General features: G+C 39.4%; 1 long non-coding RNA gene across 1 annotated transcript; it reads right to left on the bottom strand.

Annotated features, from left to right (window-relative positions):
• Positions 1 to 3,482: 3,482 nt before the first annotated feature.
• On the bottom strand, positions 3,483 to 7,910 carry LOC124053626. Its single transcript, XR_006842197.1, has 3 exons — positions 7,782 to 7,910; positions 7,447 to 7,544; positions 3,483 to 3,642 (listed from the first exon to the last, which is right to left on the bottom strand). It is a non-coding gene; the product is annotated as an uncharacterized LOC124053626 (long non-coding RNA).
• Positions 7,911 to 8,605: the final 695 nt, after the last annotated feature.

The raw sequence follows: 8,605 nt of genomic DNA, 5'->3' as shown, positions 1-8,605 counted from the left end.
GCTTGTGTTAAACTGTTTGTCTATAATATAAAATAGAGGAGAAACAAAATTAAAACATAATTTCTGTTGCCCTCTGACGCATCTTTTTCTATCTTGTGTGCGGTCACCCTGGTTACCTAAACCATTATGACAGCGATGATTCAACGTTACATCTCCTTGCTAAGCTCAATCTATTTCACTGAAAGAAGCATTTTAAACTAATGACATCATTTTTTGTGATTAAAAAAATAGTCTGAAACTTTGTTATATGTGTTATATTAAGATGCTGACCCCGAAACAAAAGGCTTCGCTTTCAGGTTTGCGTATGTACCATCAATCTCAGTAATTTCACAGGCTGCCATCTGTCAGTGAGGAGGTTGTACATCATGCACAGAGGTAACACATACGAGGGAGAACACAGAGACAAATGTTCATATATATTAACAGATTCATTCACACAGGGTGCTGCTGCAGACAGAAATGTGTGTCTTGCTTTTCAGCACGTTGTCAGGAGAAAAAAAGAAAAACAGTGACACTTCAACATGGAAAATTCAAACCATTTAAAGGAATGCCAAAGGCAATAAAATACTAACATAATGGAGTCATTTATTAGTACATAACATCCATAAAGTGGGGCAAGAAGAACAGATGTGTGCAGAAGAATGAGAGATGTTTGAGAATAATTCAAAGTTTTTCTGCTGTAGTCTGTCTACAGTTTGCTATTCTTTTTTAACATCTAGCTGTCCAAATTGTCAAAAAATGAAAGAAGCCAAAAAATGACAGCAGTGTGTCTTTTTGTTCCTACATACGAATTGCTAAAAAATGTATTAGCTGACCCTGTCTGCCCTCTGTCTGTCTCTGTCTACACACAAAAGCGCACAAACACACACTGCCCCAAAGTTTTCTGCAGATAAATGAAAACAAATCTGAAATCATTTTTGTTTTATGTGTCCTCAAAAGTCTATTGCAGTTTTACAAAAACATCTTGATTCCCTGTCAAATGTCAAACCTGTAGCCAGAAACCAGAAACATTTGAAAGTGACCTTTCATTTGAAAAAGTTACAAAAATCATTCATTCATGTTTTCATCAACTAATCCAATCTAATTCTGATCTGCCTTTGTAACGTCGTTAGCACAGAGTTGCTTACGCATGCAGCAGACATGGAGCAGCATCAGCATTCAGCATTCAGTCTGTTTATTGCAGTTTTGCCTCCCTGCTGCTATAAATGAGCCCGTCAGAACGGTGAGACTCCACCAGAACAGAAAAGCTGTGGGCTGTAAAAGCTGAACAATCAGCTAAAAGATACGTGAAAGCACCGTAGAGCCGAGAGGAAAAGCAGGGTCAGTTCATCGCTACCACTGGCTCCTTTCACATTCCACACAGTTGTTTTTGTGTTGCTAATATGAAAAGCATGAGAGTTTTTCCTTGTCATACTGGAAACCTTGGGCAGAGACTGAATGGCCATTGTGTATCACTTTGTTGCTGTCGTCCTTTGAGCCATTGTGGATAGCACTGAGTTACATAAATAAACGTGGTTTGTCTTGACATTGATTTTAAGGTGAAAATTTTAACGCAAATTCTGTGTATTTTAACATCTTCGAGGCTGCAGCCTCTTCTCTTAGTATCTCTATAGAATAGGAAGCTCACAAAAGTTTTTGAAATCTATCCTGTGATGACTGTGACTTTTACAACCATTCTTGCCTATAGTTTTACCGGCCTAAGAGGCAGCCTGATAAATGAACTCCTTTTTCCCAGCTGCCAAGGAGTGACCAGTCCACAACAGAATGCAGTCCAACACAAAGTGGGTTTATTTTTCTTGCAGTAAATAATAATAACAATAACATCATGGTGAGCATATCCCAAAGTAACAAACGGAAACAATCTATCTGTAGCCTGAGCTAACTTTCCTTGCTCACAGAATAAAACCAAAGAAAATACAGTTCACTGGCCTGAACACCCAAACCAGAAAACAGGAGAAAATGGAACAAAATAAAAGGGCTTTTTACAAGATTTACAAAAATAACACAGGCTTGAAGTTTTCTGCAATACGACGATCACACATGAATCTCAATGAGCTGGGTCACGCTGGGAGCCAGGGAGAAAACGGAGTTCATCGCAGACACGGACAGCGGCACCTTTAAAGGCTGGTCAATTTACGTCCACACCAATGAGCATCCACCTCCTGCAGCTCTAAAAACAGAAAAAGACGACAGAAACACACAAACAACACCTCTTCCGGGCAGGGAAGAAAAATAACTTACAATACCCTAAATACTACATTATGACGCTGGGTCATAACACTACATGTTAACATTGGTCAGTCAGTTTTAATGAATCTTAACTACACAGCTGGCTTTCAGTTGTATAAACCTTATTTTTGTCTTATTCCCCAAATTAAACATCTACTCAGCCCTTTAGTTCTCACTTCTGCAGTTGCAGCAGCACCAGCTTTAATGGTATACCTCTGCTCCTCGAGTGTGTCTGGAGTATCAGCCAGTGCCAAGAAAGCCTTTGTGTTCAGCTTGACAGCCTCCCACTCTGTGGTGTGGATAATGGGGTGACAACTACAAGAAACGCTGAGCACTTAATGCGCGCAGCTCACAGCACAGAGTAAAACTGTTTAAGCTGGTATTCCAAGCATTTTTGCAGACTTTCTGCGCATTTTAGTCTTTGTTTGATACATGCCCAAAATTCATTTTTTCAGCGCAATCTCCACTGCAAGTCTGACTTATTCAACAAAGTACACAGATGCAAATAACCTCAAGTACAAGAACCCGGAGTATATGATGTACAAATCTTTCCAGTGAAAATCACTCAAAATATTATTACAGAGCAGTTCAAGGTCATAAAACATTGTTTCACTATTTATACAAAACAAAATCCAGCAGAGAAATATAATAAAGAAAGACAGAAAAAAGTCTTCTTACATTTAAATTGATTCCAACTCGCTTTATTGTGTTATGTCTGAATGCCCATCAGCACGTCAGTTTCAATTAAAATTGGACAGAAAAAAACTTTTTTTTGTTTTTTGAGTCAGAATAATGTTGTTGAATGATATCACTTCAAACATACTGTTCATCAACATTCTGAAATCCACAGCATAACCCAATGGATTTTGCTATTTCATTAAGCTGTGCTTAAAAACCCCAACCACTATTCCAGATACATGTACACTACACATGCATAACAGCAGGCTGATGTGCAATCAGTGAGCTGAAATGTGCCTGCTATTTTATGACTTCTTTACAACATTGCGGAAAAAGCTAAATTGATATGTTCCTCCCTGAAGGGCACAACAGCTCTGCGTGAGGTATCAATCAAAGGTCTACATTTACTCGAGTAACAAAGCACTTGTCGTGAGTTCTGGCGTCTACTCATTTTCATATTGAACGTTTCTCCTCAATGTATGGACGTCTTTCCTCAATAAAAGTGAAAAATAAAAAACCCAATAAAAATAATATTATATATTTATTGTATTATAATATATTGTATAATTCTGATGAAACTGGTTACTGTGGTGGTTACTAAATTGCTATGTAATGCTATGTAAACCTCTGTATATGCACTCACTTTCAGGCAGACATTGCTGTACTTGTGTCTTCCCCACAAAGAGCAGGATGTGTTTTATTGACTTCTTCCTTTCTAGAGTCTTGTGGAGTCAACTGTAATTAGAAATTAAGATTAAATTAAGTAACCTTTTCAGCAATAAATAATGTCTGCAGCAATTCCTGTCAGGAGATCAGGAGAGAGAGATGAACCTGCAGGGTGAAACAAAAGCCTTCAAACACTCTCTTGCACCACTTGCTGTGGCTCGTTCAGTCTGCTGCTTTGAGAGCCATAATAACTGAGGGAAACTCAGGCAAGCATTTTGTCAGCACTTCTCCTCCCTTACCAAGACTCTGGTCGGAAAGAGGAAAAATCTGAGATTGTAAAAGTGAGGTAAAGGTAAAGTGAAGTGTGTTGAAGTATGTCCTTCAGTGTGGCAACAAACCCTGTCTGTATGTTGCACTTTGGACAGACTGTAAGACAGAAAGACCTACTGTTTTCTTATTATCTTAATTAGGAACAGATGAAGGAACATCAACTCTAATTCATTACCAGCAGTGAGGAGAGCCACTCTGGAAAATTAAAGAGCTTTCTTTTTTAATTTCTTAATTTTCTTCAATTTGCGCTGACATGGTTGACTTCACACTGTCGCTTTTCTCTCGGTCCACGCTTTCATCCAATCAAGTTGATGGGAGATTGTTAGGGCAACACTGTTTTTATTCACAAGCGCTGCTAGGGCAACCTGGTAGCAGACTAGTGCCTACAAATAAGAAAGTCTTCATTGTGAGACTTTATTCAGCTGTGAGCATTTGATTCTAGAGAGGTGTATAAGATGTAGAAACGATGAAAACCCCACAGCAGCTTCAGCCAGGGAAACAGTTATTAAACAGCACAATATGTAGGGTCCTCAAACAATGCTATGTTGTGAGGCACAGTGGTTGTTGATGTCCGTAGCTGTACTCCTTGCTCAGTCTCGTTGCTTGACCTTTCTCAGTGTATATTATAGCAATTCCCCTCTGCCCCACTGTAACCAAACAAGTCTGTTTGCCAAAAACAGCAGTGAAGGACCTCTAACGTTATCCTTTGTCTCCAAGACGGAGGGGCAGCTGGTGTTAACATCTTTTTTTGCATAGGAGCCCCATCGTGTGTGCACTGGCCTTCTTTTGAAGTGGTCCATTTACCTGACTGTCCTGCCTACAGGTTCAGTTCATTGTTCTTTACCTGTGACTGTTTTTGCTCCCTGTGTAAAGGAGATGATGCAGTCCAGGTTACCATCATTATTAAAGATAAACAAATAATACCTTAAAATTAGTATTGAGTTTGTTTGCCAATACTATATTGTCCAAACTTTAACTGATCTTCACTCTTGCTGTGGACCACAAACACACAAGGAAAAGACAGCAAGTGAAGACATCTGATCTGAATGCACCCTAGTTGTCAAGATTGAGGTGCTGTGTGACTGCAGAAAACAAGCAGAACTGTGATCAGTAAGAGGACTAACGACCTCTCTTTTAATGATCTACATGAGAGAGGAAGCTATTTTAGTCCAACTCATTTGCAGCTTGTGATAGTGTGCATAAGATGTGAAAGGTGAATGTATGAATCACTGCTGCAGAAATAGCAGACCAAGAGCTTTTCAGCATACAGTTAGGTCCATATATATTGGGACAAGTATATGTTTTTTGGTATTTGGCCTCTGTACACACACTACACTGAATCATATTGAATCTCAACATGAGGTCCAAAGAGGTGTCTATGCAAGTGAAATAATGGCCTCCATCATTAAGCTGAAAAAAAAAAACAAAAACAAAATAAACCCATGAGAGGGATAGCATAAACATTGGGAGTGGCCAAAACAACAGTTTGGGACTTTCTTAAAGAGAGGGAATTAAATGGCGAGCTCAGCAACACCAAAAGGCCAGGAAGACCACAGACGACAACTTCAGTGGATGACAGAAGATTTCTGTCATTAGCAAAGTAAAACCCTTTCACAACATCGAGCCAAGTCAAGAACACTCCTGAGGAGGTAGGCATGTCATTGTCAAAGTCCACAGTCAAGAGAAGACTTCATGAATGTAAATACAGAGGCTTCACAACAAGGTGCAGGCCAAATTAGATTTTGATGGGAACGACCTAAAAAAGTCTGACCAGTTATGGAATAAGATTCTTTGGACTGATGAAACCAACACTAACTTGTACGAGAATGATAGAAACGGAAAAGTATGGAGAAGGAAAAGAACAGCTCATGGTCAGAAGCATATCACATCATCTGTCAAATATTGTGGAAGCAGGGTTATGGCATGAGCATGTGTGGCTGCCAATGGAACTGATAAAGTAGCAGGATTAATTCTGAAGTGTTTAGGGCTATACCCTCTGCTCAGATTCTGCCAAATGATGAAAACTGATAGGACGCCGCTTCATATTGCAAACGGATAGTGACCCAAAACATACAGCAAAGGTAACCGAAGGCTTTCTCAAGGCAAGAAAATGGGATATGCTTCACTGGCCGAGCCAGTCACCTGATCTCAGCCCAATAGAGTGTGCATTTCACTTACTGAAGCTAAGACTGAGGGCAGAAAGAACAATACACAAGCAATAGCTGAAAACAGCTGCTGTAAAGGCCTGGCAATCCATCTCAAAGACGGAAACTCATCATTTGGTCATGTCCATGGGTTTCAGACTTCAGGCAGTCATTGACTGCAAAGGATTTTCATTAAAGTATTAGAAACAATCCTCATATTCCTCATATTTGCAATTATGTTGTAACTCCTGAATGGTTAATGCCACACTTATGTCAACCCCCTTGAATTAAAACTGAAAGTCTCCACTTCACTCACATTTTGAGTGCTTCATTTCAAATTCAATGTAATGTGAGGCCAAATGCAAAAAAATGTATACTTCTCCCAGTATACATGGACTGAACTGCATGTGTGTTTTCTGGGCACAAGGGGACAATAAGCACTTCTAGAAGAAGTAAAAGTAACAAAAAGAAGAATTTTAAGCACACAGAAGCTTGGCAATGAAATAAATAATTTAAGAAAACACTTTTAAGGTCACACAATGTTTGTGTAAGCTCCAAAAGTTGTGAGAGCTAAAGCTATTGATTTTCAGCTTTAACTTAAGGTCATCCACATCTATGTCAGACAAATGTAGCTCTTTTGACACAAGGGTAGTAGGTCTTTCATTCATGATTCAATCATAATTGCAAGATTGACTTCAATAAGTAAGGCTTGGCATGCATAGACACAATCTCCATACAGGCCGATACAATGCAACACCACAGACCTTGTACACAGAAATATGCTGTATTTTCAGCATCTGAGGCAGGAAGGTCTAAGTATTTTGCAGTACACAGCTTTTTAAAGATATGATATGTCAAGAATATGATGTGTGAGCAGAGCATATGATAATGTTAAGAGCTGTCCAAAAAACATATGTTGTATAATGTTGGAGTCTTTTGAAGTCTTAGATGCAACAGTTAACCAGCATTATTAATCTTGGTAACAGATGCTCGGTTTTATGAAGCAGCATTTGACTATGGGGACATGACTTGTGTGAATATTGCTGGATGAAAAAAGGTGTGATCCATATGCTTTATTTTTGATTGGAATATGTCCTTTAACTCACATGTAGCTCAGATTTCAAGGACTGTCTTTTTTCACCTTTGCAACATTGCAAAAAATAGGCACATCCTGTCTCTAAAAGAAAAGACTAGTCTATGCATTTATTACCTCCAGGCTGTATTATTGCAATCCCTCATTATCAGGCTGCCCCAATAAGTCCATAAAGACTCTCCAACTAATCCAGAATGCCGCAGTACATGTACTGGCAAAAACTCAAATTAGAGAGCATGTTTCTCCTGTATTGGTTTATCTACACTGGCTGCCTATAAAATTCAGCATAGACTTTAAAATACTCACCTAAATGGCCAAGCACTATCTTATCTCAAAGCGCTCATGGAACCTTTATTATCCAACCAGAACTCTACGCACTCAGGATGCAGGGTTACTTGTGGATCCTAGAGTCAACAAAAGTAAAGTGGGAACAGAGCCTTTACTTATCAATCCCAACCCAATCATCAGCTCTCTACAACTTTATTGCAAGGGTGCATTAATTTTGGCTCGGCTTATCTTACTGGTATGAGTAACTATTTTAGTATATCTTTGAGAAACACCAACATAACAAGGACAGAAAGAAAGTTTTATGCATGATAATACCAAAAATTGTGAAGAGCAGAGCAAAAGGAGAATCAGACCTGAAGTGACAGCTTTGAAGGACCTAACAACAGCCTTTGGGGACAAAGAATTTCATATCCTTTTAAAGTGACAGGAGGTAGGACTCCAAAATGCTGACTTGATATGTTTTGTTCTGTATTTGTCTTCTGACCCCCCCCCCCCCCCCCCCCCGTTGGTTTGTGTGTCTTGTGTGTTCTGTCTGCATTTCCTGGGTGGTCCTTTGTTCTCAACCCGTTCACTTACCTGCACACCTGTGTCATCATCTGCAATCAACTCCTCCTCACTGCTTTAAAAGACTGGCACTCCCAGCTCACCTTCACCATATTGTACCAGCAGCTCAGTGGTATTAGTGTCAGGCCAGCCTTCCCGATTTGAGTTCAGCATCCTGTGTATTGCCTGCTCTAATCTTTGCCTTTTGTCTTCAGGTTTGCTCTGCTCAATCCATGTTCTGGTGTGCTGCCAGCTTGATGTTTGCTTGAACCTACCAGTTTTTGGCTCTGTTGGAAAATCCTCCCAAGATCTCAGATCACAAGCACTCACCTGCCTCCCAGATTCTTCATGGGACACTTACTTCTGAGACTGAGTTTGTTTTCTAGTTCAGAGGATGAGTAGATGTAATTTTTTTTAATTACCTTTTGACTAGAGACTTTGGAATACATTTAGGAAGATCTGGTTTTGTGAATGATTTTTTTAAAAACTGTTCTTCTGCTGGTTTTTGAAATTTGATTCCTTGTCTTGGGTGTTCTGCTTTTAGGGCACCATTTTTGTGAAACTTAACACAGCTAAAAAAAAAACTCACCCTTGTTAGGAAATTGTCCAAATGCTCCAGATGTCTCAGGAAAGC

This window comes from Scatophagus argus, chromosome 2 (genome assembly GCF_020382885.2).
Source record: "Scatophagus argus isolate fScaArg1 chromosome 2, fScaArg1.pri, whole genome shotgun sequence".
Classification (NCBI taxonomy): Eukaryota; Metazoa; Chordata; class Actinopteri; family Scatophagidae; genus Scatophagus; species Scatophagus argus.
This window is presented reverse-complemented; position numbering and strand designations above follow the sequence as displayed.